The sequence below is a fragment of the Protopterus annectens genome, chromosome 5.part1 (genome assembly GCF_019279795.1).
Source record: "Protopterus annectens isolate FY-2018-M chromosome 5.part1, PAN1.0, whole genome shotgun sequence".
In the NCBI taxonomy this organism is placed as follows: Eukaryota; Metazoa; Chordata; order Ceratodontiformes; family Protopteridae; genus Protopterus; species Protopterus annectens.
In genome coordinates, this window is record NC_056736.1 from 277,817,847 (window position 1) to 277,845,215 (window position 27,369).

Sequence of the window (27,369 nt, forward strand, 5' to 3'; positions counted from 1 at the left end):
TACAACCGAATATGAAGAAATGAAATGCAAACAAAATGAAATGAAGGCATGCCCAAATTAAGTCATGCATTTGTACCCATGTTATTACAGTACAAACACCAAAATACATACACATTTAATCCTACAGCACAAATGCCACAGTCTAAAACCCAACTGAAAACTACTTCACATTTTTTCATGCAGCCCTATGCTATATATTTTTTTAAAACTACATGAACAGCAGAACATTTTGCATTATGCTTAATTTATGCCTCGTTCTGATGCACTAGTCGCACATGCTTTCTTTCTTACAGAGAACTATATTATATGCAAGTGCAACAAAATGCTGATTTTTTAAAACCATCTACCAGTTAAACAGGCACCATTACTTGCTACATTTGTTTGGGCAAGCACACAAATTCTACCTTGCACCCCTGTTGTGCTCGACTGTTAAAAAGTCTCCCATAAGCATGGTGAAAGGGAATTGCTGTACTCACCAGTTTTAACTTGCTTGACCTTTGCACCAAAGTTTATCAAGTTAATTATTTAATAAACATTTAACAAACATGTGAGTTGACCAAGTCTGTATGTAGATCCTTTTCATCCATAATTCAAGCAGAAAGGAAAAAAAGCAAAAACTATTACTAATACAGGATGTAAAGTAGTCAAACTGTGAGCTTCTGGATGGTGGAAGAACCACATGACCACTGGGAGAACATGTAAACCACAGGTGATAAGGAACAAACCGCAAGCTCTGGAGCTATGAAGCATCATCCATAAGCATTATGATCGAAGGAAGGCAGGGGGTGGGGAGCATGACTTGGGACAAACAATGACCATGAATTCAGGAGCATGGAAAGAATGGCCCTGGGCAATGACGCTGAACATGCCTTTGGAAGTTGAGATGGAAGCAGGGAGACCACCTGCATAACAAGCAGTGAACCTGAACTCAATAAGCACAGAACATGAACTGAGGAGTAGAAAAGGCACAAAGGCAGTGTTATCTGTCAGAAAAATATCTCATTGATGGCATTTTGCAAATCCGGTGCAACAACTGAAAACTTTACAAAATTACAATTTCCAGTCTGGATACTGCTGGATTCCTTTTTCTCTTCTGAATTATGCAATAACTGTTTCAACTTCTAAGTCAGAGGTTAAACAAAAATTCAGTACATCACTTCAGCTACTGGTAGTCCTAGATCCAGATAAGCTGCTATGTAGAATTCTTCCTAATGCCAAACCCACGTATTTTGCACTTCGCTCACATTGTAAAATGAAATGTCCAAGCAACTTACGAAGTCCATCATTTAATTTTATTTCTTTAAAGTAGAGTTTTACTATTCACGTATAAATGCCTGTGTCAGGTGATTAATAGCTTGTGGATATGTGGACTGGAATGGTGTCAGCTTCAGCTGCTCAAAACATTACTGCTCAATTTATTGCAATTGCATAAATATTTAATGCTGGCTTATTTTAAGGTTAAACATTAATTGTATTTTGGTATGCTAGCATTGTCAGTCTGGTGACAGCATCACCATGAAAACAGGGAAGAGCCATTCACATTGGGAAGATGCAATCAACCCCTCCTAGAAAGAATGCACAATATATCTTGGTCAAGCTTTTGTCACTGTTAATAAAACTGCACTGATGGACAATGAATTTAGCCTGATGTTGATGAAATTCTGAGGAGCCAGGGATTATAAATGACCTAGAGTTGTATAGTGCAATCCTTACCCGGGTGTTTCAGGTATTGGCAACAGAGTGCATTTATTTACCATATGCTCTTAAGGTCAATCATTCCTCTTTTTACTTGGTGTCAGCAGTACATACATAAACCCAGTACTATTACACATAAATTGGTAGCAGCTATGCATATCATGAAACAGTCCCAGTCAGTCAGGAACTACATAACCTGGATAACCCTGCCACCATTACAACTCTCTCACCACCTTCATCTTACAACTGCCACCAGAGAGAATCTACACGTTTCACCCATATTAGTACAAACCATCAGCTCATAACCAAAAACATTTACGTATACCTCATCTAGCAACTCATGCTACTTATCACTGATGGTCAACTTAAATATGCGCATAAATCTTTGTAAATACATTACACGCTAAAGTATTTTGATTTAAACTTTAAGTCCCCTCTCATGCTCTTCAGCTAATCAGAATGCAAGTTTTATGCAAGCAGAAGAGCTTCACTGGGTTAATCCCCTGCAGATTCCCACGTGTAAGCTTTAATTATCATCATCCCTGCTTGTGTTCATGACATACGCTGTTCACCATTTAACACTCAAAACTGTTTATGTGAATCTACAGTAAAAGTACAACATGCCTATTTTCATTATAGACTAATTACTGAGGACTCTGTTTTACCTATGCTCAGATAAAAAGCTTTAATCATTACAGGCCACTGTTACCTTACCCTACATGTTGCACAACTGTTGGTATTAAACCCTAATTTCATTCTAATCTACTGAGTATATGTCAGGCTAGTTCAGAACTAGTATTTGAATTAAGACAGTTCCAGGCCAGTCAGCTCAGAGATGAGGGTCTAATTGTTTTCCCTCCCACCCTGTTGTAGTTGTATCCTTAAACCCAGTGCATCAATTGCTGCCTTCCCATTATGACAACTTGGGACCATAATTCCCTCCCTCTCCATTTGCTGTTGACAATAAACACACAAGTTATCATTTTGCAAAGTCTCTCCACTTAAACTACTCATCGGGCTAAAAGACCTTTGACAAAATTCCTTAATATTGAGTACTGATACCACATGCACCAGTTTTAGTATTAAATTAGTGATTTTGTTTTTATTTTTTTTTTTACGATTAGTTTACTGGTTCTTGTTGGCAGCAGGACATTTCCAGCCTAGTTGTTTTGTATTGAACTGTAAACACTCAGTAAGCAAGTCTACACCCACACATTATCCCAATACCAAACTCTAAACAGAGTCTCAAGAGCAGCACTCCTGCCCCAGAGTCATTCCTGTCAGTATAATGGACCAGCAATTCCTCAACTTCTCTATCCAACCGGTTTGAGACAGGTATCTTGAGACAGTGCAAGAATTCTCATGCTGTCTGACGATCATCAATTAATCAAACAGCATAGCAGAGTGCGAGAGATGTACATGCATAATATCTTTGGAGGCAAAATCGCTCGCACTGTAAACTAAGACATTAAAATAGTTAGTATACCACACATCACACCTCTCTAATGCCATCATATGTTGAAGTTCTAAACATTAACTGGCTTAAACCTCAAAGACCTCCAAAACAACACTGGTTCAAAGCACACACAGCAAGTAAAGCCTACCTAGTTACATAGCACAACGAGACCCAAAGTGACAGATGCTGGCCAGGCAGGCATCAACCTAAACATTTTAATTATAAGTGATTTCATTGGAAGACAAAGCTGTGCCTCGTACCAGGCTGAGTAAGGAGAGAGTGATGGTTAGTTTCTTGTCTGGCACCAGGATCTGTCAGATCCCCCATGCACTCAGGTCCTTGATAAAGTACTGCTACGTAATCTGTTAAAATTCATGCTGGTGTCAATGACTTGAGCTGTACCTCTGGGGCTCTATGGAAACAGACACTACGGAGCTCTCAGACTACGTCTTCAAGTCAGTTATGAACCTAGCAATGAGCAGCATTCTATCTTCAAAGATGATGCTGCAATACGAGCAAAAAATAACTTCAATAATTGGCTTAGTTTTTGGTGTCATTCAAAAGGGGTCCAATACTTGACAGCCTGAGAGGATATAATCAACAGACCACACTTCATTGTCAGGGATGGCCTGCATCTGTCCCAAGTCAAGCTTCAATTATTGGCAAAGATATTGTTCACTCCCCATACTGCTTTTTTTAGGCAATGCCAACTTGATAAACCTAACATGACAAGCAAAGGAAAATATTAGGGTGCTATGGGGATCAATGCTAGGAACCAAATCAATAAACTCCATGCCCTACAAGCCCTTCTCACCCTGAAGGACACAGACATCTGTGCAGTGGCTGAGACATTGTTTAAAACAGCAGACGACACTCTGGCCATGCAAGGGCTAAAACACCTTCACACGTTTTGACCAACTACTATGCAGGAGAGGAAAAAAGATGGCGCTGTCCCAATCTACATCCAGAAGAGACTCTCACCAAGGCAGGTAAAGCAGCATGATGCACTAGAGCTTCATTGTCCAAATAACGATCAGAAAAGGTACTGTACTATACAGTAGCTAGCTAAAGTACTCCTAGTATGTACAAAGCTACAATGCCTACCGACAGAAACTAGAATCACTCAGTATTAAACCAAATACCCTTTTGTAGGTGATCTAAACAATCCTAGACTGAGAAACCTACATCACCCAGTAGTGCACAAGCACAGATATTTCTGCACTCTGTCAGTACAAATGCCCTGAAACAAAGTACCCACTGAGAGGAGTGGCATCTTAAATATTGTCCTTATTAATATGGGAGCATCTTGCACCACCCCTTGCATATGTTCATCACTTGTTATATCTGACCATAAAACAGTCTCCTTCAAAATAAAACTGAAACCAGAGCTCCTTTCCACCCAAGGTGCCTTCAGAAATTTCTTTAAGACAAACTACCTTTTCTTAAGTGGTACACTAGCAAGCTTCAATTCTCCACCAAACAGAGTAAACTCCACTTTATAAGGAAAAACTTACACCACCATACTATAAACAGCATGTAAACAGCTGCACGGCACTCCATAGAAACAAGGGCAGGGCAAACCCTGGAAACAAACCTACATGGACGGATGATATCAACAAGTTTTATAATAAAGGGAAAAGAATTTTGACGAAAAGAGCAAGAATGTTAGAACACGTCATTGAAAAACTCTGGAGCTTAATAAAATCTTCAGAAGCATGGTCTGATGTTAAAACAGCTACCCAAGCCAATGACAGGAATTTTATAATTTAAACATATCAAGGATTATTTCATCATCAATACCATTAAGGAATCTTGGGACATCTACTAAAGGACTTAACAATTGGCATTTAAAAATTCCTGTCAAATTCAACCATGCAAGAACAATTCTCTCAGCTGTTCAGAATGAGACATACAAAAAGGTCTTCACAGGATTCTTCCCTCAAACAAGACCTGCATTCTTTATGATCAAACATCCAAGGATCTGTCGCTGAAAACTGAAAATGGACAACATATTGGACTCTAAGACAAATACTCTCAACTGGAACAACTTCAGTAAATTATGTAACAAAAGAGCCAAATATCTGCTATGGAACAATCATTAAATGATATGGAGACTAGATTTTCTGAAGAGGAGCACCAGACAGAATATTTGATTATTTACTGGACAAATTAGATGACCTGGAAAACAGATCAAGAAGGCACATTCGGATATAAGGGCTTCCTGAGAAAAACCTAAGGAGACAACTTAATTTCCTCACATCCTGGATTCCCTTCGACAATGAATTTACATGAATCACTCTCCTATGGCATTGAGTGCACACAGATCCATAATTACATCAGAAAAATCTGCTGCTGCAAAAACTAAGTCAAGATCTATAATTGAGACTTTTTCTAGTCAGGATAAAGAACTCATCTTAAAAATTGCTTGTGCTAATTTGCCTATTAAATATCAAGCTACACTAATTAGATTTGACAAGGACTACTCTTCAACTGTGGTTTAAAAAAGAAAATAATTTTCCTTGATAAAAGCATTAAAAAAGAAACAGCCGAAAACGCATTTATTATTCCAAACCAGACAAAATCTTTTTTCCTGAAGGGACAAAAATATTTGTCTCAGTGGATTTGGCAACAAAATACTTATTCAAAGACAATATATTGGAAGCAATGGATTGGTCTACCAGTACTACCAAAAGAATAGCAGATAAGAATGGTTGGAAAAAAAGAAGAAAAAAACTGAAGGACAAATAAAAATTAATTTATTACATGTGATTGTTCCTGTCAAGATATTACACTAATGTAAAATTCCCTCCCTAGAAATAAACTATAAATACAGGTACTTTAATTTTTTCTTTATTTTTCCATAGAAAATTTCAATCAAATAACTATTCCTGGAATTTAAAAATAATTTCTTTTTAATAGTCATTTATAAAACAAAAATAAACCAAATCCTTTACATCCAGTTTAATGCTGTATGAACGTATTTGCTTAAGTTTCTTAACTACTAGTAACAAATACATAGTATCACTACTTATTGCCTGCTTAAATATTTTATTTGGTTATCAATTTGCTGAAGCAAATTAACACTGGGCAATGAATTCACTGATTATTTTCTCATCATTATATACGTGTAAGTGATCCATAAATCTGATAATTAACTTCCACAATTAACTAAGGTGAACTTTTCAATCTCAATAATCTTCCATTAACTAATATGGTCAATGAACCTTTGTCATTAGTATAATGTTAAAATTAAATGTTTCACATTAATGCACACAGAACTGGTTTATATCCATGCACCGATGAGTCCCTCACAGTGTTTATACCAGTAATTTAAGTTAACGATCCATACATTATTCGCACTATGTGACCTCTCTGGGGTTATTAGATGTCGTTTAGTCGGTGTCATGTGTGTTGGAATGGTGGACAAGGGGGACCTTTGTGAGCATCTGGGGTGAATGGCTTGTGTTTGAAATGATTAATTTGTGCTCTTGAGAGATCGTTTTGCTTTTTTTGGTGAGGTTGCTACAGATGGCAACCGTTGGAGGTGTAGTTGCGAGGATTTGAGTGTTTTCTGCGGCTGCGATCAATGTATTAAAGTAAATGCACAATGTGCTTTATTTCTAAGCACAATACATCAATAATGACACTCTGTTTCATATTTTAAATATGCAAGCTTACTAGGGCTCCTTAGCTCGATCTCTACCTTGTTTTGAAGGACTAAAAGCGTCACTTTTTCTCCCACTGAGCTCACGAGGCTTTTCGCATTCAAATCTCAATTCACAGAGCACTGGCACTAAGCGGAAGCGGCCCATTGACGTAGCAGTCACTTAACTACAGATGTCAGCCACCAGTTCGAAGAGCACAGTCAAAAAAACAAAAGCTCTAAGTGAGCCTTACAGAAAAGGAAAAAAATAAATGCAAAAAACATGCTGCACAATTACTGCCCATACCACAAACTGCTTTACTGCAAATTAGTAGAATGCAATGAAGGCAGTGTGGGATTGGCAGGGCAGAAGTATTAACAGATACTGAAATTGCTACAGAATGCAAACTATAAACTGCGAAAGCAGCTCTCTTCTAGGAGACTGCAGTGGCAACTTTCTAGCTAAAGGAGGACAGATAGATTTCGGACACTAATTTATCCCTGAAAAAGGAAGTATCACATTTGGGACAGCAGAGACTATAACAATGACTACTGGCTATATCTATGGTGACCTACTATTAAAAAAATGAGCATATACATAAAAGCTTTTTAGAGATATGCAATAGTGAGCAAGCATTACATGGCCCAAATCCAAAAAGCTCCATTTAAGATTGCACAATTGTGAACATTATTGATATCTTAAAAATCATGCTCACCATTATGAAAATTTCTGTAAAATTGCAAAGCTAAATCTGCATTTGTATTAACACACGATTGGGTGGTAACTGAAAATGTTCAATAGACCAGCTATCATATGTGGTTATCAAAAAAATAAAGGGGGGGAGCAGAAGGTGGAAAAGGAATAAGAAAAAGTAAAGGGAAGAAGAAAAAAAGGAGAAAAGGAAGAGATGAAGGAAAAGAAAGAAAAAGGGGGGAATATATATATACATATATATATATATATATATACATATATATATATATATATATATATATACACACATATATATGTACATACATACATACATATATATATATATATATATATATATATATGTACATACATACATATATATATATATATATATATATATATATATATATATATATATATATATATATACACACACATAAATCTGTACATATATACATATATATATATGTACACAATAAACAGTGCACGTGCAATGAAAGTATTTGCCCCTTCCTGATTTATTTTTTGCATGTTTGTCACACAAATGTTTCAGATCAAACAAATTTAAATATTAGACAAAGATAACCCAAGTAAACACAAAATGCAGTTTTTAAGTGATGATTTTATTTAAGGAAATAAAATATCCAAACCTACATGGCCCTATGTGAAAAAGTAATTGCCCCCCTTGTTAAATCATGAAGCAGCTCTGGTTACATCACATTTCTGGGAAAGTTGAGTTCAATTTCACTAGCCACACCCTGGCCTGATTACTACCAGACCTCTTGAATCAAGAGATCACTTAAATAGAACCTTGTCAGACAAAGTGAAGTAGGCCAAAAGATCCCAAAAAGGAAGACATCATTCATGCCACAATCTAAAGAAATTCCGGAACAGATGAGAAACAAAGTAATTGACAACTATCAGTCTGGAAAAGGTTACAAAGCCATTTCTAAAGCTTTGGAACTCCAGCAAGCCATGGTGAGGGCCATTATCCACCAATGAAGAAAACCCGGAACAGTGGTGAACCTTCCCAGTAGTGGGCGGCCTACAGTTACCCCAAGAGCGCCGAGATGGGCTCATCCAAGAGGTCACAAAAGAACCCAGAACATCTAAAGAACTGTAAGACTTACTTGCCTCAGTTAAGGTCAGTGCTCATGACTCAACCATAAGACAGAGACTGGGCAAAAATGGCATGCATGGCAGAGTTACAAGGCGAAAACCACTGCTGACCAAAAAGAACATAAATGCTCGTCTCATTTTTGCAAAAAAAAAAGTCTTGATGATCCAAGACTTCTGGAAAAATACTGTGAAATGTATTAGTTAATTGATTCTGATGAAGTCCACGTTACGTGGATGAAAGCACTTGATCCGTTTTTGTGTGTTTTAAGTTTACATTAAAGAAATCTTTTGGAAATTGCCTGTCGTGCGGTGCTGATTGCTACAGCATATTTAGAACAAGGAAGGATGTATTATTGCTGCCTGTAACTGGTGACTCTTGTAACTTTTTCTTTTGTTATTGAGTTACATTTTGATTATTTCAAAATATTTTCTTCCTTTACACTAATGGATACTCTTCACCTTTAAAGACTTATCCTTAAAGAACCAAAAGACCATGTTACTGCAATTTAAATATATGTGTATAGTAACATCTCTTGTACATTACCTTTTACTGTGTGTTATGCTCACGATGAGTATTGTATTTTTTAACAGCTGTTTTAAGCTTGGACTGTTGCAACTTTCTATATTGTATTTTTATGCGTCTTGGAGCTTTTCTCCTCCAGCCTCTACTGAAAATGGACATGTATCCAGTAAGACTAGTCCAGTCAACAAATGTAAAATAAATATTCTGTGGACTGACTAAACAAAAGTTGAACCTTTTGGGAGGTGTGCGTCCCATTACATTTGGCGTAAAAGTAACAGCATTTCAGAAAAAGATCATGCCAACAGTCAAACATGGTGGTGGTAGTGTGATGGTCTGGGGCTGCTTCTGGACCTAGACAACTTGCTGTGATTGAGGGAATCATGAATTCTGCTCTCTACCAAAAAATCCTGAAGGAGAAAATCCGGCCATCAGTTCATGACCTCAAGCTGAAGTGGACTTGAGTTCTGCACCAGGACAATGACTCAAAACACACCAGCAAGTCCACCTCTGAATGGCTTAAAAAACAAAATGAAGGTTATGGAGTGGCCTAGTCAAAGCCCGGACTTAAATTCAATTGAGATGCTGTGACATGACCTTAAAAAGGTGGTTTATGCTCAGAAACCCTCCAATATGGCTGCATTAAAACAATTCAGCTAAGACTGAGCCAAAATTCCTCAACAGCGATGTGAAAGACTCATTGCCAGTTATCGCAAACGCTTGACTACAGTTGTTGCTGCTAAGGGTGGCACAATCAGTTATTAGGTTTAGGGGGCAATTACTTTTTCACATAGTGCCATGTAGGTATGGATATTTTTCCCCTTAAAAAATAAAATAATCACTTAAACTGCATTTTGTGTTTACTTGGGTTATCTGTATAATATTTACACTTATTTGATCTGAAACATTTAAGTGTGACAAACATGCAAAAAATAAGAAATCAGGAAGGGGACAAATATATACATATGTATACACACACACACACACACACACACACACACACACACACACACACACTAAAAAGACTATCCAGCAGAACTGAGACAAGTTACTCGTACCCTTTCTATGTGCATAATCACCTTTGAAATTGCAGCAGTTAGAGGAAAAGCGACCAAAAATAAAACAGAACCTGACGAAATTATAAATTAATATAACTTGTCTTAGTCATTGCTGACTACAAGCATAAGGGACTGTTTTGTTTGCCTTATCTAGATATGGTATTTTGCAGTTTAATGAATCTGACTTGCTAGCAGGGAAAGAAAAGGGAGAGAAGAAAAAAAATTACATGCAGCTTCAGTTTAATGTTTGAGAAAACACTGCTTTTGGGAGTTTTATTCAATGCATAACACTAAACTTACTAAAAGTATTGTTCAATCAAAAGAAGCTCAGCAGCCATGACAAACTATATGCCTTCTTTTTTAACAGGAAGTATAAAACCAAGAAACACACTGGTCTGCTTGATTAAGGCATCTGTGTTAACGGACCTTTTAACATTGACATTTTCACGATTACACTGAACTTAAAATTATAAATTAAAGTTTTAACAGCAAAATTTAGATATTTCTATTCCTGTACCAATTATATCTCAGTTAGTAGTTCAGTAAAACTGGACTGTGTTCAAATGAGGCATAAGCCGGCAGAAAGAAACGTCACCCAACACTACCACTCATTACTGCATCACTATTTGGCTGTGTCATCAGTTACTACAAATGCTACTAAAAACTGTAAATGTGCACACTATTTTCTTTTACTTTACTACTACAAACTCTACAGATATTTAGACAAATATATTTAGGCTTTATAGAAGACAAGAAAATGAAACACTTCATGAAGTATATATGGAATCTAAGGGAAGACTACAATAGATTAACAGAGCTTTACATATTTATTTACATTGGTATCACACCATACATTAAAACAACATGTATTGCAATGCTCACTTTCAATTTCAAGACCCAACTATACACTAAGAATAGTTGGGAATTAATGTTGAATAATTTGAGTTATATGGAGTCATTAAATGCCTTAATATTAGCTTAGATTTGAATCTGGATGTACATTAACCGACAAACTGTGTGTGTATTAACAATGATAAAGCTGTAATAAAACACAAAATTACAAACCTGTATTATAGTATTGTATGTTAATATTTAGGTTTAATTACACAACTTAATTGCAAAGCTTGAATGTACTCCTGTAATAATGCATTTTATGATATCTGATGACTCTCAGGTACCTATAAGTATCTAAGAAATGTTCATTTCAATTAGTAATTAATTCAGAAATAATTTACACAGTTTTAATGTATGCTGAGCACATGAAATTATACTAAAATGTTAGAGTTTAAACTATGAAGAGGAGAGCGTTTGATTTACTCATTAAAATTTAGAAGGTTTGCTTGGGTAGTTTTAACCAGGCAAGAGGTTTACTACCTCCGTGCTTAATTATTTTTTGTTAGAATTTTTAAATTTGTAAGTTTCTTTATTTGTAGTTTGGTGTTTATCAGAAATGTACATTAATTTTATATAAGAAAATATCTGAATCATTCTCCAAATCCATATTTAATAGCCAATTCCATACATATACACTGTTATATAACTTCAAACTTGGACTAAAAATGTGATGCGTCTATCAGTGTTAATGGTTTAAATATTAAAAAGAGAAGCTTATTTAAATATATTTACATAGACTTCAATTAGTATTTCTACAAGAAACACCTTTTAGAGCAAGATATAAACAAGTTAAATAATACGCACTTTGTGAGTTGTGAATTTAAACAAAGAAAGGAGTGCCTATTTTATTCAGAAACACTACTCCTAAAATAATCAACACTTATGATTCATCTGCTATGCTTTGCTTAGTATCCATTGAAATGAATAGAAAAATGTACCACTAGTTAATCTATGTTGGATTCCAGGAGCTGGAGTAAAAACAGTTAATCATTTTGAAGATACAATACAATTTGCAAAAGGCAGTTTAATATTAGTGGGAGATTTTAATTGCATTACAGATGATAAAGATAGATTCAAAATTTAAAAGAAAATCTCCCACATCAAAAGCACTTTAAACATTCACAGATACAGCACATATTAAGGATATCAACGAATTTGCAGTCTCAAATTCATTATTCTTTACCTTCTATTCACACAGGCATAATTCCCACTCTAGAATTGATAAGAAATATGTATCAAATGATTTAACAATAAAATTAGTAGGAGTCAAAGTCATGAAGTGTCCCCTATCAGATCATAATGCATTCTTTTTTTAATAGATCTCGTACCTGTTCATTCAATCCCCATCACTAGAATACCTTCATATATAACAAAATTAACAGTTTTAAAGAATTTTATGTAAAGGAAATAAAGACCTTCCTTGAAGTGAATCTTAGAGGACATACCAAAAATATACATTTGGGACTCTCTAAAAGCATACATTTATGGCATAGTTTTATCTTGATATATTAACAAAAAGAAAACATGGAACAAAGACGTATCAAAATAAAGTAGCTAAGCTTAAGTTAGAAATACAAAAAAGTACTGATCTAATTCCAGAACTTGTTCAAACATTGCAAAATCATGATTAACCTAGAGAAAATCAAACTAAATTCTTACACTATGAACCCTGCTTATCAGAGACAATTAGCAAACAGAACAAAACATTAAATCTAAAAAAATAAAACTACACTTTTCCCACACAAAGAAGTTACTGATTTAACCATTTTTAGAAGCCTTCAGACCACTACAATACTCACTTCAAGTCCCCAGGATCCATCACCCAATGAAATCAAACTATATCTTATTAAAAATATCGTTACCAGGTTAACACAAGAACAAATAAATATTTTAAATCAATCACTATAACTGAATTAAAATCACAAACTCAAGACAAATAAAGCCCCTGGTCCAGACAACATATCAGAGATGTGCAAACTATTACCAACCCAAACCTTACTTTTTAAACTATACACTACAGTCAAAATATAAATATACATCCCTCCTGGAAATATTCATTAATATCACCAATACAAACTGGTAAAGATGGAAAACTTTGCTCTTCATATAGGCCCATAACCTTAGTAAATGTAGACTATAAAAGGTTTATGGCAATTTTTGCAGATAGGGGAGAAAATGTTTGATTCTAACATATGAAGATCAGACAGACTTTTAACATTATCACAGGCATTTTATAAAGAATCCCCTGTTCTAAAAAATAAATAAATAAATAATTTTATATATATATATATATATATATATATATATATATATATATATATATATATATACACACACACACACACACACACACATATATATATATATATATATATATATATATATATATATATATATACACACACACACACACTTTACTGTAATAACGTTCTCAGTTTCACTAAAGTGCCTATTGTACTTTATTGTCTCTAGATATTTCAGTAAAATTCTATGTAAAACAGACACTGTACCTGCCAATGTTGTTCTTGTTTGATTGGAGCTTTTCTCCCTGGGCCTCCGCTGAAAATGGGCTCACACCCAGACGGACTATCCCAGTCAACAAATGTAAAATAAATAAATAAATCTTGGCACTAATTGATCATAATCTTAGAGGCTTAGACTTCACTATAATTTATTTAGATATCAACAGTGCCTTTGATTCTGTTGATTGGAATTACCTATTTTTAGTCTTAAATGAATATAAATTCCCTATAACTTTTAATACACTAATCAAATCCTTGTATGAAAACTCTAACATGTCAAATTAGGTTCCCATAGATCTGGACCCATTTCAACTATGAAAGGGACTAAAGGATGTCCTTGTCACCCTTTTTTGTTTTTGCACTACTGATGGAGCCTTTTGCAAACAACGTTAGATAACAAAATTAAAGGTATACAAATCAACAGAGCACTAAACTTAAAACTCCATCTTTTTGCTGAAGATATACTTTTGACTTTGTCTGATACCAATTATTCCTTACAAACATTTAACTCTATAGAAATAAAATAAGTCAAGGTAAAGCAAACGGCAGTTATCCAGAATAAAAGGATTTATTAAGACTAGTAAAGGTTTGCTCGTAAGCGCTTTCACAGTATTCTCTACTGCTTCAGACTTTCCAACAATGCTCCTACACATTTTAATAATGTGACTCATCAATTCATTAGGCAAATTAACCCTATTAAAACCAATTTTAAATATACATGCTCATACAATAAAAATCTAAAACCAAAATGACATATGAATTAAATATATTTGTTTCAATATATGAAATGTGTAAAAAATAGAATTACATTGCAAAAAAGGAATTACAATACAAAAATAAAAATAAAAACAAATCACCTTCTCAATGCTCTTCCTTTTAGCAAGGGTTTTAAAGGGAACTCGTCATTAAGTCCTTTTCCTGAGTCTGCTCAATATCATACAAGTTCTCTCGCCCTCCTCCTAAACATATTATTCAAAAATATAATAAATTGATATTAAATTTTCTATGGATTCCATATAAACCTTGAATTGCTTTGAACAAGCATCTGGTGGATTGGGAGGATGGCGGAATTAATTTACCAGATATTGAGACATATGTTCTATCTGCTGCTGTTAAAAAAATAACATTATGGTTAAACTCCTCTTACTTTCATATGGAAACAAATTCATGAACAAATCTGGTTAGAAACTAAGCACTCGCATTCAAGATCGCTTGTTAATTTTATCAAATTCTTTTTACTAGATGCTTAAAGACTATATTCTAGAAAATAAAATTATTTATCTAATTAAGAAATTTGTAAATAAAAATCCTAACATCAACTCATGGTTCTTCCTACTCTTTCCTATAACCTTTACATCTAATAATCTTGAAACATTTCAAACTTATTAGATGAATGCACTTAAAGGAAATGTATTATTTTGGCATCAATTAGAGCTATGAAAAGTCTTATCCAACAATCAAATACAACATAGATAAAGACATGTGGTTAGTTCTTCAAGCCCGGAGGCAATATATTATAAATAAAACAGAATTAATGCAGACGTCTGTTGGACATGACACTTCTAAGCTTATTCATAGGTTTGTACTAGGCTAATAACCCTGGAGCCTTTACAAGCCTAGCCCATAGAAGTGCCCTGGCATCGTGCCACCCATTACAATTATTACAAAGCAACCTTTTCAAATTAATGGTTGTCTAACATTTACAAAATTATACCATACAAAAACATACTGGAATTACTATACACTAGTAAATGGTCATCCTCCAGAGGATGATAAAAAAATTATCCCTAAATCCTCAAAATATTGGCAATTGTTTACATGGAGATTCCTACATACAAGTTTTTTTTTACACCTCACAAATTAACCTTAATATTTGCTAAAGAACTATGTTGGAGATGTGAGAAAAAATTAAAAGCGGATTAGCAAAATATTTATGAATGTAAATTTATTTTACATTTGTTGACCAGGATAGTCCGACTGGATACCTGTCCATTTTCAGCGGAGACCCAGAGAGAAAAACTCCATACATAGAGAAAAACTGTTACATTAAACAAGTTAAAGTACTGTGACAAATACAATACATAGGATAAAAGTCATTCATTATGTCATACATAAATCTGATTTTGTTATGGAGTAACAATTAGGAAGCAATGTAGGGGTGGCCAAAAGACCCCTTTAGCACATGTTTATACTGCTAGAGTTCGTCAGGATTAGAGCAAGGACATTGTCTTTTAAAGTACTGCATTACATTTTCCTGAATTGGGTTGAACGGATTCTGAAATAAGCTCAGCAGGAAGCGAGTTCCATATTTTGCCAACAGAGTTGGCATATAGAGAGTCTCCAGATGAGCTGTTGCTTTTGAGGGTTTGGACTAGTAATTTGTTGGATGAGTGAAGGTGTCTTGAGGTTGCTGTAAGGGGTGATAATTTTTGTAAGTACGGGTGTGTTTTCAGGTTGGTAGAGAATTTTGTGCGCTATTAGCTGATTGTACTGAAGTGAGATAGGTAATTCTAGCCACCCTAGATTTTTTAGGTTGAGACAGTGGTATGTTCTGTATGCTGCTCCAGTGGCAAATCTAGCAATATGATTAAAGCAGACAGAGAGTTTATTTAAGGTCAGACTTACTCAAGTTTGTGAAGAGAGGGATGCATAAAGGAGGGTGGAAAGTAGATGTGTACGGGCAATTACCATCCTAGCTAGTGGAGTGAGAAAAGGTTTGATCTTGTCTAGTGAGCCAAGTTTTTTTATTAACTTTAATAGTTTGATTAATATGCATATCGAGGGTATCATCAACTATTATACCCAAGAGTTTGGTATAGGGATCTGGGACAATGACAGTGCCATTGTTAGATTTTATAGTTAAGGTTGGAGCGGAGGCTTTATGAGTGGGGGAGAAAAGCAGTAGCTTCATTTTGTTAGGATGGAATAGGAGACACGTTGATTACAGAGCCAATTTTTGACGGTATTAAAAACATTTTGGGATAGAGTCTGCAGACTTAAAGGGGAGGTGGCAGAACAAATCAAAGTAGAGTCATCCGCATATTGAATGCAGGTGGCTGTTGGGATGACTGTGTACAGGTCATTAATAAAGACAGAAAATAATAGGGGTCCTAATATAGAGCCCTGAGGGATCCCAAGGGTGATAGGGAGAAGGGAAGATAGTTTGTTCTGCCATAGTACAGCCTGTTATCCTCCACTTAGATAAGATTTGAACCACTGGATAGCCTAGACATCTAGGGGGAATAGTTTTAAGTTTGTGTACGAGTAGTTGGTGGTTGACCATGTCGAAGGCTTTGGCGAGATCAAGAAAGAGGAGCAGAAGAAAGTAAATGCCACAGTGTATATACTGAAACAATCATTTTTTTCAGACTTTTTAATAACTTTCTATTAACTAAATCAATAATCCTATTTAATGCACCCATACCAAAGTGTGTTCCAAAAAAAAAAAAAAAAATTTGGACATCATTAGCTATAGCTCGAAAGATCATCACCATTCACTGGATAAGTGTGACTTTTCCTACCTTCAATGAATTCAAAAATCTTGCCTTAAAAGTTGGTCATATGGAAATCTCTACCTTGAAGAATTGAACCAACAGAACTACTTCATATTGCAACACTTGGATGACAGTAATGGAAATACTGGTGAAAATAGACAAGAACATGCAATAATACAATTTATATTTAACACAATGCTCAATTACTTCATAATCTGTGTAGACAACGGTGTAAATAGTTTCACAATGTTATGTTGTATAGTTTTAAAATTTTATACATGCATTACACATTGCTTTTTTCATGTATTGTTTTAAAGATGTTACTTCAAGCAAAAACAAATACTTAAAGGGAAAAAAGTACAATGTATCAACATGCTGAGCTGATTGTGAATGATGTTACCTACACCAAAACTGAAGACATAGTGAACCTACTTGGCTGGTAAATTTAGCTCTAACTTTACCCCTCTCTCCATTCAGTCTGTTCCTAAAGATATACCTGAAACTGCCTTGGCTCCAGCCATCACACAAGGCCTAGTCTTAAAATGTACTACCAAAAGCTAAAAATACTGCATCGATGGGACCTGACAATATCCCTGGATGCATCTGAAGTAGCATGAAACACAAGTTAGCCACATTCCTATCATCACTGTTCAATCTCAGCTTCCATACAGCTTTTGTACCAAGTGGAGAAGAGTTAGTCACTTCCCTGCCTAAGGTAGAGCCTTCCACAGACCCAGGCAATTACAGACCCATAAGTCTGACCAACTTCATATGCAAAGCCATGGAAAGACTGATCATGGAACTAAAATCACTCAATTAGGACATAAGGAACTGCCAAATACTGGATTAGTTTCAGTTTACATTAGTCAAGGAAAAGGCCACCAAAGCAATGGAAGGAAAACAATGCACATCACATACTTCGACCTGGCCAAAGCTTCTGACAGTTTCCCACTCAGCATAGTAGAAAAGCTAAATAAACTGGGAATAAACCCCTATGTCACCTAGTGGATTGCCAACTTGACTTACAGATAGGATCCAGGAAACCAAAAGGGGAAGCTACATCCACAGAGAGACCAGTTACCAGTGGAGTCCCCTAGTGCTCTGTGCCGGAACCTCTCCTGTTTAGCATCTACTTTTCTGAGGGCTCTAGCGGATTAGGTTTGCAGATGACTGCAAGCTTGGGACAATCATTGAATCCCCAAATAACGTGATCATCCTGCAAGAAGGTTTGTCCCAAATAACTAGGCAAAAATCATGGACAAACAAAATGCTACAAAATGCATTACTGCATTCTTTGCGAAGTAATCTTTCCCAGGGAACTACCACATTAACAATATACCACAAGAGTTGAGACAGTTATTTGGGATTTTGGAACTTGGGTGGATCGTGACTTAACTTTTGACCAACGTGACCACTGCTGCAAGAAAGTCGTACACTGCAGAAAGGGATTATGTCTACAGCTAGGGATGTCATTGCCCACCTTTACTCAGCCCTCATTAGGCCAATCACTGAATACAATACCACATTTGGCATGCATCTCTCCAGACACATGCAACAAATGCAACGCTCACTAAGATACCTTACTAAAAGGATATAAAGCCTAAACAGGTCCTATATGGACAGACTTCAATGCCCTGCCACTATACTCGGTATACTACAGACTTAAGATTACCTGTGTCTGCCATACAAGGTATCCTCCGACCCAACAACAATGGATTTACTGCACATTAAGCAAGTCAAATGACATAAAAATACCATGTCTAGGGAAATCTTTTTTTTGCAAATCAACAGAATGGTTTGGAGAGACATCTCACAGAGGATATTGCTGCTCTGGAACAGACTTCCCATCCACATAAAAAACACAGTTCATTCCTGTCCATATTCAAGCACAACTTGGCTCTATGGATGAAAAACAAACTGTACCCCAAGACTGTCCCTGCACTACTAATGGACAGAGGCAGCTCTTAAATGCTTTATTCCATGCATGGGTCCCCTCAAAGTATCTAGGATATGATCCCAGTTATTCTTGTTGGGGGTAATATAAAATTATTGACCACGGAATGGGCAAAGCTAATTTCTAACCAAATGGAATAGGTTAATTTGAGCACAAAAAAGGAAACTGGCTAGGCTTAAAATGACCTGCAAGGGCAGCTAGCCTAGTACTTACCTTTGAACCTATAACTTATTCTTTTTCTCACTCTGTGCTAGTATATCTTTTTCGCCTGCGTTTGTTTCTATGGCATTTAGAATACAGAGTTTTGCTGCTACAACTGAATTATATCAAATCAACACTATTAAAACTGTGTATATGCAGATTTTGTTCTCCCATACCAAAATGAACGTATGGAATCTCAAGCTTTGATCCACTGTTGTATCTCATTTCTTGCATTTGCTGAAATTCTACCTTTCTAAAGGCAAACCGTTAAATATCTCAATGCTTGCAGCAGTTAGTTGTTTCTAAAGAATTTTACTTTGGGTTAGATAAAGAGAATAGAAACCAGAGCTGAGAGGTGGAAAAGGTAAAGGGAGTTGCAAGCGATTCAGCACTGTAAAGTAGAACAGAACTGTATCCATAATGAGAAGAATTTGATTTTGTGACACATGCTTGGCATGTTAATGACAAAGATGGAGGAGAGTCTCCAAGAAAATACTACAAAATTCCCTGTGTGATGTGCAAGGGCAGCAAGGTGGCTTCCCCCCACGTCATCAGTAAGTCAGCTTTGAAACTAATTTAAATACTTTTAATTCATATGCATTCTTGCCAAGAAAGGGTTTGTAAAGCTATGCAGAACACCTCACAGAAATCTGCACCATCAACTCCCTGACCCTTTTAGAGCTTCATTGTGAGCATAGTTGGTCACATGGGACTAAATACACACCATGAAGGGAGTTGGAATGATGCTTCCTGACATGTAAATTAGAAGTTGATTATGTATGCTTTTAAGTCACTAAAAATGAGACTTAGCCACACCATGATGTGGTCAAAAACAATGATGGGTGTTAGAACATTGCTTCCTGGCATGTACATATTTTTCAAAACTCTTAACATGGCACAACAGCATGGGTATGGACCGGCTAGTAGACAGAATAAGGTAGGTGCCTTTGTTGAGCATTATACAATTGCTGCCTGCTCTACATCAGTGGAATGCAACATAGAACAATTGAACAGGATGGATGTCAGAGTACCAGTTCTGATGCAGCTAGTCACTGTAGAGGAAGTGAGCGGGTATGAACACTGTTCTTCCTGTTGTAAGCTCTGCTGTACCATGTCAGTCTCTCTGTTGATGGCTCTTGACTAGTGTGAGTATGGCTGCCCAGCCATGGGAGTCTCTCAGTTAACTGGTGATGGCTCTTGACTAGTGAGTATGGCTGCCCAGAATGGAGTGCGTGAATTAATGGATGCGGTGGTGGTATCAGAAAAAAGGATTGTACAGCAAACATCGAATATGACTTGTGCACAAAAGTATTTTTAGCTAAATTTGCCAGAGAGTTGCAGTGCAGCAGAGAACTCGAGGGCGGTTACAGCAGAGAAAGATATTGAGTGGGGCCAAGAGAAAAAACAGCAGCCCACTGCATTACAACAAAGCAGCAGGAAAGTAGCTGGTTTAAACAAAGGTATTTTGAACTTCAGACATTTTGTCAGATCCCCATATTTCATTGCTGGAGAAGAATTTAGAGTTTATTCCAAGTAGTTCAGATGCCAGTGACAGCATTGACCACCTTAAAGTTGTTTGCAAGAACTCAATTTGAATTTGCTGTATAAAAATAGTCAAACTGATGTTCTGAAGTGTAAAAAACAAAGCACATTTGTACCAATTAGCAATCCAGTTTTAACAGCATTTCACAATGCAAGTGAGAATGAAATTAGGCAGCTGCATGCTAAAGATGTTAAAAAGAATTACTATAATTTAAAGTATGATGAGTATGAAGCTATGAAAACCTTTGAGTGATACTAACATCATTATTAAACAAGCTGATAAGGGTGGGGGCCACTGTAATCATGTATCAAACTCAATACATGGCCTCACAAAAACTGTTGTTGAATGATGAGCACACTTAAGGAAATTACTTTTTATGAAGTTAGAAAAAGTATCGGTGATGTAAACATGGCTATATACGACCTGCAGCTTAGTGGTGATATAAATAATGAATCATTCAATTACTTTACTGTGCCTTGTCCCAGAATTCCTCAGATGTATGGTATACCTAAAATTCATAAGTCGCTCACCAACCCACTACTGAGACCTACTGTCTCAGGAAGGGGTTGAGTGATTGAACCACTGTCCGTATATCTGCAGAAAAGGCTATGCCAGTTTCTGCGTAAGTGCCCTAGTGTGGTTAAAGATACTTCTGACTTCTTGAGAACACTTAAGGAGTGGCATGTTAAAAGTCCAGAAGGAGAATTTTGGTTATTTACTTGTGACAATGGATACAACTTCCCTGTTCAAGGTAATTCCGAATGATTATGGGCTTGAAGCCATACGAGAATTTTTAAATAATGAAGCATCTACGGCAGCAAATGAGACAGAGAATATTTGTTTACTTCTGGAACTAGTGTTAATAAAATGTGTTTCTCTTTGATGAGCCTTATTTGCAACAGGTAGGAGTGGCCCATGGGGACATCAGTGGCCAACACATATGCATTGTATCAGTGGGAAGAAAAGTTTATATATAGTGACAGGCATGTTTTGAATAGTAAGGTTGAATGTTAAAGATTTGTGGATTTTTTTTTTTTTTGTATGGAAAGTGAGTTTTGCTGAGCTGCATGAATACGTTTCTTATTTAAATGGCATGACAAATGTTCTTAAATTTAAAATGGAACATTCTGACAAAGACAGTGTTCTTGGATATGTCTGGAGAAAAAAAATTAGCAAGAACAGAAACCAGCATTCACAAAAAAAAGTCGTCCATGCTTGCCGTTATGTGCATAAGCAAAGTATGTATGCACCACGTGTTTTCAGGAATAATGAAGGGTCAGTAAGTTAAATACTGAAGAGAAGAAGTTTAATCAGCAGCTAGAAGAGATAGTTGATGAATTTATAAATAATGGTTATCAAACAGAACTTCTTAGAATTTGTGATGGGGTTAAAGGACAGAGAAACCTCTCTGAAACCCATATTTTCTAAGGGGGTAGAAGAAGTGGTACAAAAGGGAGTTCAATGTAGTAAAATTAGGTATGCAACTACTTTTAATGTAAGGACAGGCGATCTTAAAAGAATTATACAAAAGAATTGGATTATTTAGTTGGCTCTACCTGAGCTGCAGACTATTCTGAATGAAAGCCTTATTTTTCTTATATGAACACTAGCAACTTAAAAAGAAAGCTGTATTATAAAGACTTTAAAGTATATGCCAAGCAACAGTTATGAAGGAAGGCACTTTTAAGTGTATGAATTGTAGTTGCAATATTTTAACAGGTAATAACGTGTCCACACATCCTGTGACCAAACAGGCAATATACTTCTTCTCTCACAGCCAATTATAATACCAGCTATGTGGTATACCCTCGCCACTTGTGTAAAATGTTTTTCATTTTATGTGGGGAAACCACCAGAAGGCTGAGGGAGCAAAATATTGGGCATAACTTTGATAAGAAGGAGAAATGACAAGAATGCTCTAAGTAGACATATCATGAACAAGGGTGAGGACCATTGTTTTAAGTTTAGGGTAAAATACATAAGTAGTGAAAGGAACCGGGAGGGTGATTTAACTAATTTTCTTGAAAATAGAGTATGACTGGATTATTACATTATTTGCAGAGTTTGAACCTGGTCTTAATACTGTAAGCATTAAACCTGCTTTAGTAAGAATACAACAAAATATTTAATGTATTTAAAAAAAAATTATGTAGTGTCATGTGATATGCTGGCTATGGTCATGTGATACTTGTTTGCTCTTATTTAAATGGTGATTATTCTGTGTAATGGTACTAGCATTGAGAAAGGGTTGTTACCCGAAAGCTTTGCTTTAATAAAGTTTTTGCTTGACGTCGGAGTGGTTTATTTCTAAGTAGAAGCCCAAGACATCTGCTCTTAAATAGGAACTCAAACCTCTCTGTCAAAGAGTGATAACGAGAAATTGGGAATCCTGCAGAACTTTCATAAAAGCCCGCTGAATGGCAGAAAAAAGCTCCCTTTAATGTGCAAATCGGCTCCAAGACCGTGGTCCGAGTGTGTAGCATACATTCAGCTATATTTCTCTAGCATTGAAAACAGCAAGTTCTGCTCAATCTCAAAGATCCAAAGGCTCTTCAAAGAGAAGAGGTTTAAGACGTCACCTTTAAGAGATCACTGAAGTTCAGCTTAAAGTGTCCAGCAGTGTACTAAAAGTACAGGGTATGCATTAGGAATTCTGGATCTTTAGGTGAGGCCTCAACATGTGATGTCTTCATGCTTGCTAATGTAATGAATTAGAGTTTTCCTGTCTCCTTGATTCAAGACAATCTAGTTATGCCTGTGTGACTCGCAACACTTTCCAACACACTGAAAGGTAACACTAAGGACCATGTTCCTTGAACCACATGAAAGTTGGGATGCTTTTTTGCATCTCCAGTCCACATCTACTTTCATGCATCAAAAGAGGAAAGCATGGCTGAAATGGCATCACATACTGCAGATGCTGAAGGACCGTAAAGCCACACCATTCTTGACAGTGAAAAGTCTTGAGATCGACTGCAGTGACACTGCACTATGGAACTACAGATGTCATTGCGAGATATACCGCCCTGACACTATGTCCACATAGACGCTATAGAGGTAAGACAGCAGCAGAAAAGCAGTAGTCATATCAAAGTCAGCTGTAAACACCTGCATTTTTTACACCACCTGGAAAGGAGGCCTAGCACTGTTGGCAATGAAAAAACTGAAGATCCTTCCCTGACTCTGTGGTATAAAGGACTAAAGCCCTACAACTGGAGATTAACCAGCAGCTTGGTTGCACTAGAGCTGGGAGGGGACAATGAGGAGTGAGGATCTCATGCTAGCCTGACCAGCCTTTGGGGTTGGTGGGGGATTAGTGGTTCCAGTTCTGAACAGGGATGCATACTGGAAATGTAAACACCAGCCAAGCTTCTGATGGTAGCCCTCTACAATATGCGTGTCGAAGCTAGGCCTTCCACATTAATGCAGGTGTTCATATCTACCAGGGGCATGATTAGGGCCATAAAAAGAAAAAGTCCTGATGGTTGCCAGAATAATGGCTTTGTGATGCGCTTACACCTCTCAGGAAATTAGTCAGGAATTGCTCTCGTCTTGAGAGGAATAAATAGATCTCAAAGGGCTGATGGTTAGCAGGCAGTGGGGAAAAAAACAAAGATCCCTGCATGGCAAAAGTCAGGAAAAACAATTCTGGAACACAAAAGAAAAGCCAGGAAAGTGAAAATAGGATGGCTAGAGTTGTGATATGTGGTACGAACAGTAATGCCCAAAAGCTGAAAAATGTAACACCATCCTGTCTCTGGAAGCAACTAGGCAGATCAAAGTGAACACTAGGCTCTTTAAGCCATGAAAACACACTGCAATTGCCACAAGGCACTTTATGAATATAGGATGAAACAGTACTCAGTGGGTAAAAGTTCTGAACTGATAGAAATCATCCAAAAATCATTAATTGTAGGAACTTTAGGTGTGTGGGGTGGTAACCGGGAAGAGAAAAATAAGTGTTCATGGTAATAGCACAAAACTAGTTGTCCTTTCTCGGACAGGGAACCAGAGCACGTATGGAAAGTATTTTTCCTCCTTTGGGTCCAGGCTACAGCAATGATTAGCTACTAGGAGCAGCCCCACTGCTCCAACTTCCAAACCATGGCACTACTCTCACATTTCTTAGGGCCACTGGCAAGAAGGGAAGGGGAAAGGAAGAACAGTGTTACAGTAATAGAATCCCCGGGCTGAGAGAGACAGTTGGAACCGGAATGGGACAGCAGTATCTTGAGAGGAGACAATACCTGCACTATCTCCGCTTGCACGCGTGCAGCATGGCTTTTAACTATAGCCCTAGCAACCTCCCCAATATGCTGACATCATCATGCTGGGATGACAATGAGAGCATATCTTTACAACTGGGCCTCTACAGCAGTCATACTAGTCTGTTCTCCCATCTTTTCCCCAGACCAGCATCTTTTCTCAAACACTTGCATCTACCCGAGCTCAGTGGAGCAGGACTAGCACATTCCTACACAATCAGGAAAGGCACACCCATCTTCTCTGCCTTACCATCAAGCACCCACACTCCTAACTGAACTCAAGCAGCCTGGGCCATAGTCAGTGCTTTACTTATGTCACTGGTAAAGCATGAAATGCATTTTGAATTCTTTTACTAGATGCATCATATGTTCAGGATTCAAAAACCCAGAAATGGAAAAAGCCACCTTTTCCAGGAAGTGAAATAAAGAAAAACCCCGGATAAAGGCCCACTCTTCTCAGTGGAAGGAACCAGCTCTCTGAATGGTATTGATACTTTTCCCCACAACCAAATGTGAAGTGGCAAGTAACTGAAGGGGAAGGGGTGTGTGTGCCTGATTGCATGTACGCTGGATAGGGGAAATGGGTACTGACTGAGGGAACATGGGTGAAATTCTTGGCTAGGCTTACAAGGGCCTCTCGGCCAATAGCCTAGTAGCATCCTATGAACATATAAAGCATAAAATATCATTATGAACACATTAACACCTATGTGGTGAGCAAACACAACTCTAGCAGCTTACACACCTTGCACTGCGGAGCATTTTCTGAAAAATAAACTTAAAAAGCATAAGATAAACAATATCAATATTCTGTGAACAGTAAAAGCTATTAAAAACTATACAAATAGCAAAGTTATCAATAAGAACCATGCCTTACAGTGACAATAGTCAAGTGAATGCACAGTCTTTCCATAAATACTATATACTGTGCACAAACCCCAAATTGTACTTTGTTTAAACTTTCACAAATTGTAATATCTTGGAAACTATACTATCTAGACATATATTGCTAGAACACTTTTGTTTACCAGGCATAAGGTTTCACGTGACAAGAAATTCATCTATGAGTGCATGTTTATGTAGATATTTACAGAAGTATGAAAACATATGCTTAACTGCATAATTAGCACTGTGAACAACACTGAACATCTCTATAAAGATGTTCAATTTACAGTGCAACTATCAAAGACAGATTTCTTCAAGAACATCTAAGGTTTCTCCTCATGTCTTGCAACAGTTTGCAAGTCACTTTGTTTTTTAAATATTAAGTACATATGGAAATTGTGACGTCCCTCCTCTGGCCCAGTGATCAAGGAGACTGAATCCTCACCACTGACACTGGTGAGGAAGTTCACCCGCAACAAATTCAGATACACAGTATTTCCAGATGTAGCTCTCTGTTCCAAGCACAATTTCCCTTAAGAGCACGCAGGGAACACGGTCTGGGACCTGGACTTCCCCCTCCCTCTCTCTAGGACTCCACTAAGACTCCCCACTGGCACAGCACTGAAACCAGTGCTGTGTCCCTGCTTCAAGTAGCTGATGCACACAAGGAAATTTGCTTTTCTCCCCCCAACACCCCCGCCACCACACCCCCCCGCCACCACACACCCCACCACCACACACACCTGGAAAAGGCTGGCGGAGATTTACTTACTAAGTCTCTCTGCCCAGTTTATAGGAGGTTACTAGGCTAGTGGCCCTGGGGCCCTTATAAGCCTAGCCAAGAGTTTAGGTCATGTTTAGACAAGTCAGCACCTGATGCCCCTTGTCCAGCAAGGACATGGATGGAATCCCAGTGGTATATTTTCCGTTTCCCATCCAGTTATACAGGTTGCACTCAAAAAGGGGTAAAGAGGTACTCTGCTTGATGTGGAGAGGGAGTCTATTCCATAGATGGGGGCATCTCTGGGACACATCTGTCCGCCAACAAGTGCTGTTGATGTCACAGACCAGGTTAATGACGCGTGTGTGGGTTACTCTAGTGGAGCTTGATTGCGTATATGCAGCAGTTCCATCTAGGTGGGGTCTGTGATAGTCTTGTATGGCAGAAAGAGGTCACCTCTGAGGAGTCTGTATAAAACGGAGTAGAGGGATAGGGCTTTTAGCCTATGTATGGTAGATGTTTTAGGTCATGGATTCTCCTTGTGAGGAACCTCTGTAGTCTCTCCAGCTGCTGCATGTGCTTTGCGAGGTACATGATGAAAGGGGCGCTGTACTCAATAACGGGCCTTTTAAGGGAAAAATACAGGGATGTTATGACCTCCTTTGCCCCTGGATGAGATGACCTTACTTATGAAGGGAGCCATTT

At 37.1% G+C, this 27,369-nt stretch overlaps 1 protein-coding gene across 1 annotated transcript in view; it reads right to left on the reverse strand.

Annotated features, from left to right (window-relative positions):
• The window catches only part of GART (phosphoribosylglycinamide formyltransferase, phosphoribosylglycinamide synthetase, phosphoribosylaminoimidazole synthetase), a 1,783,038-nt gene that overhangs the window by 227,240 nt on the left and 1,528,429 nt on the right, over positions 1-27,369 (reverse strand). The gene's annotated exons all lie outside the window — the stretch shown is intronic.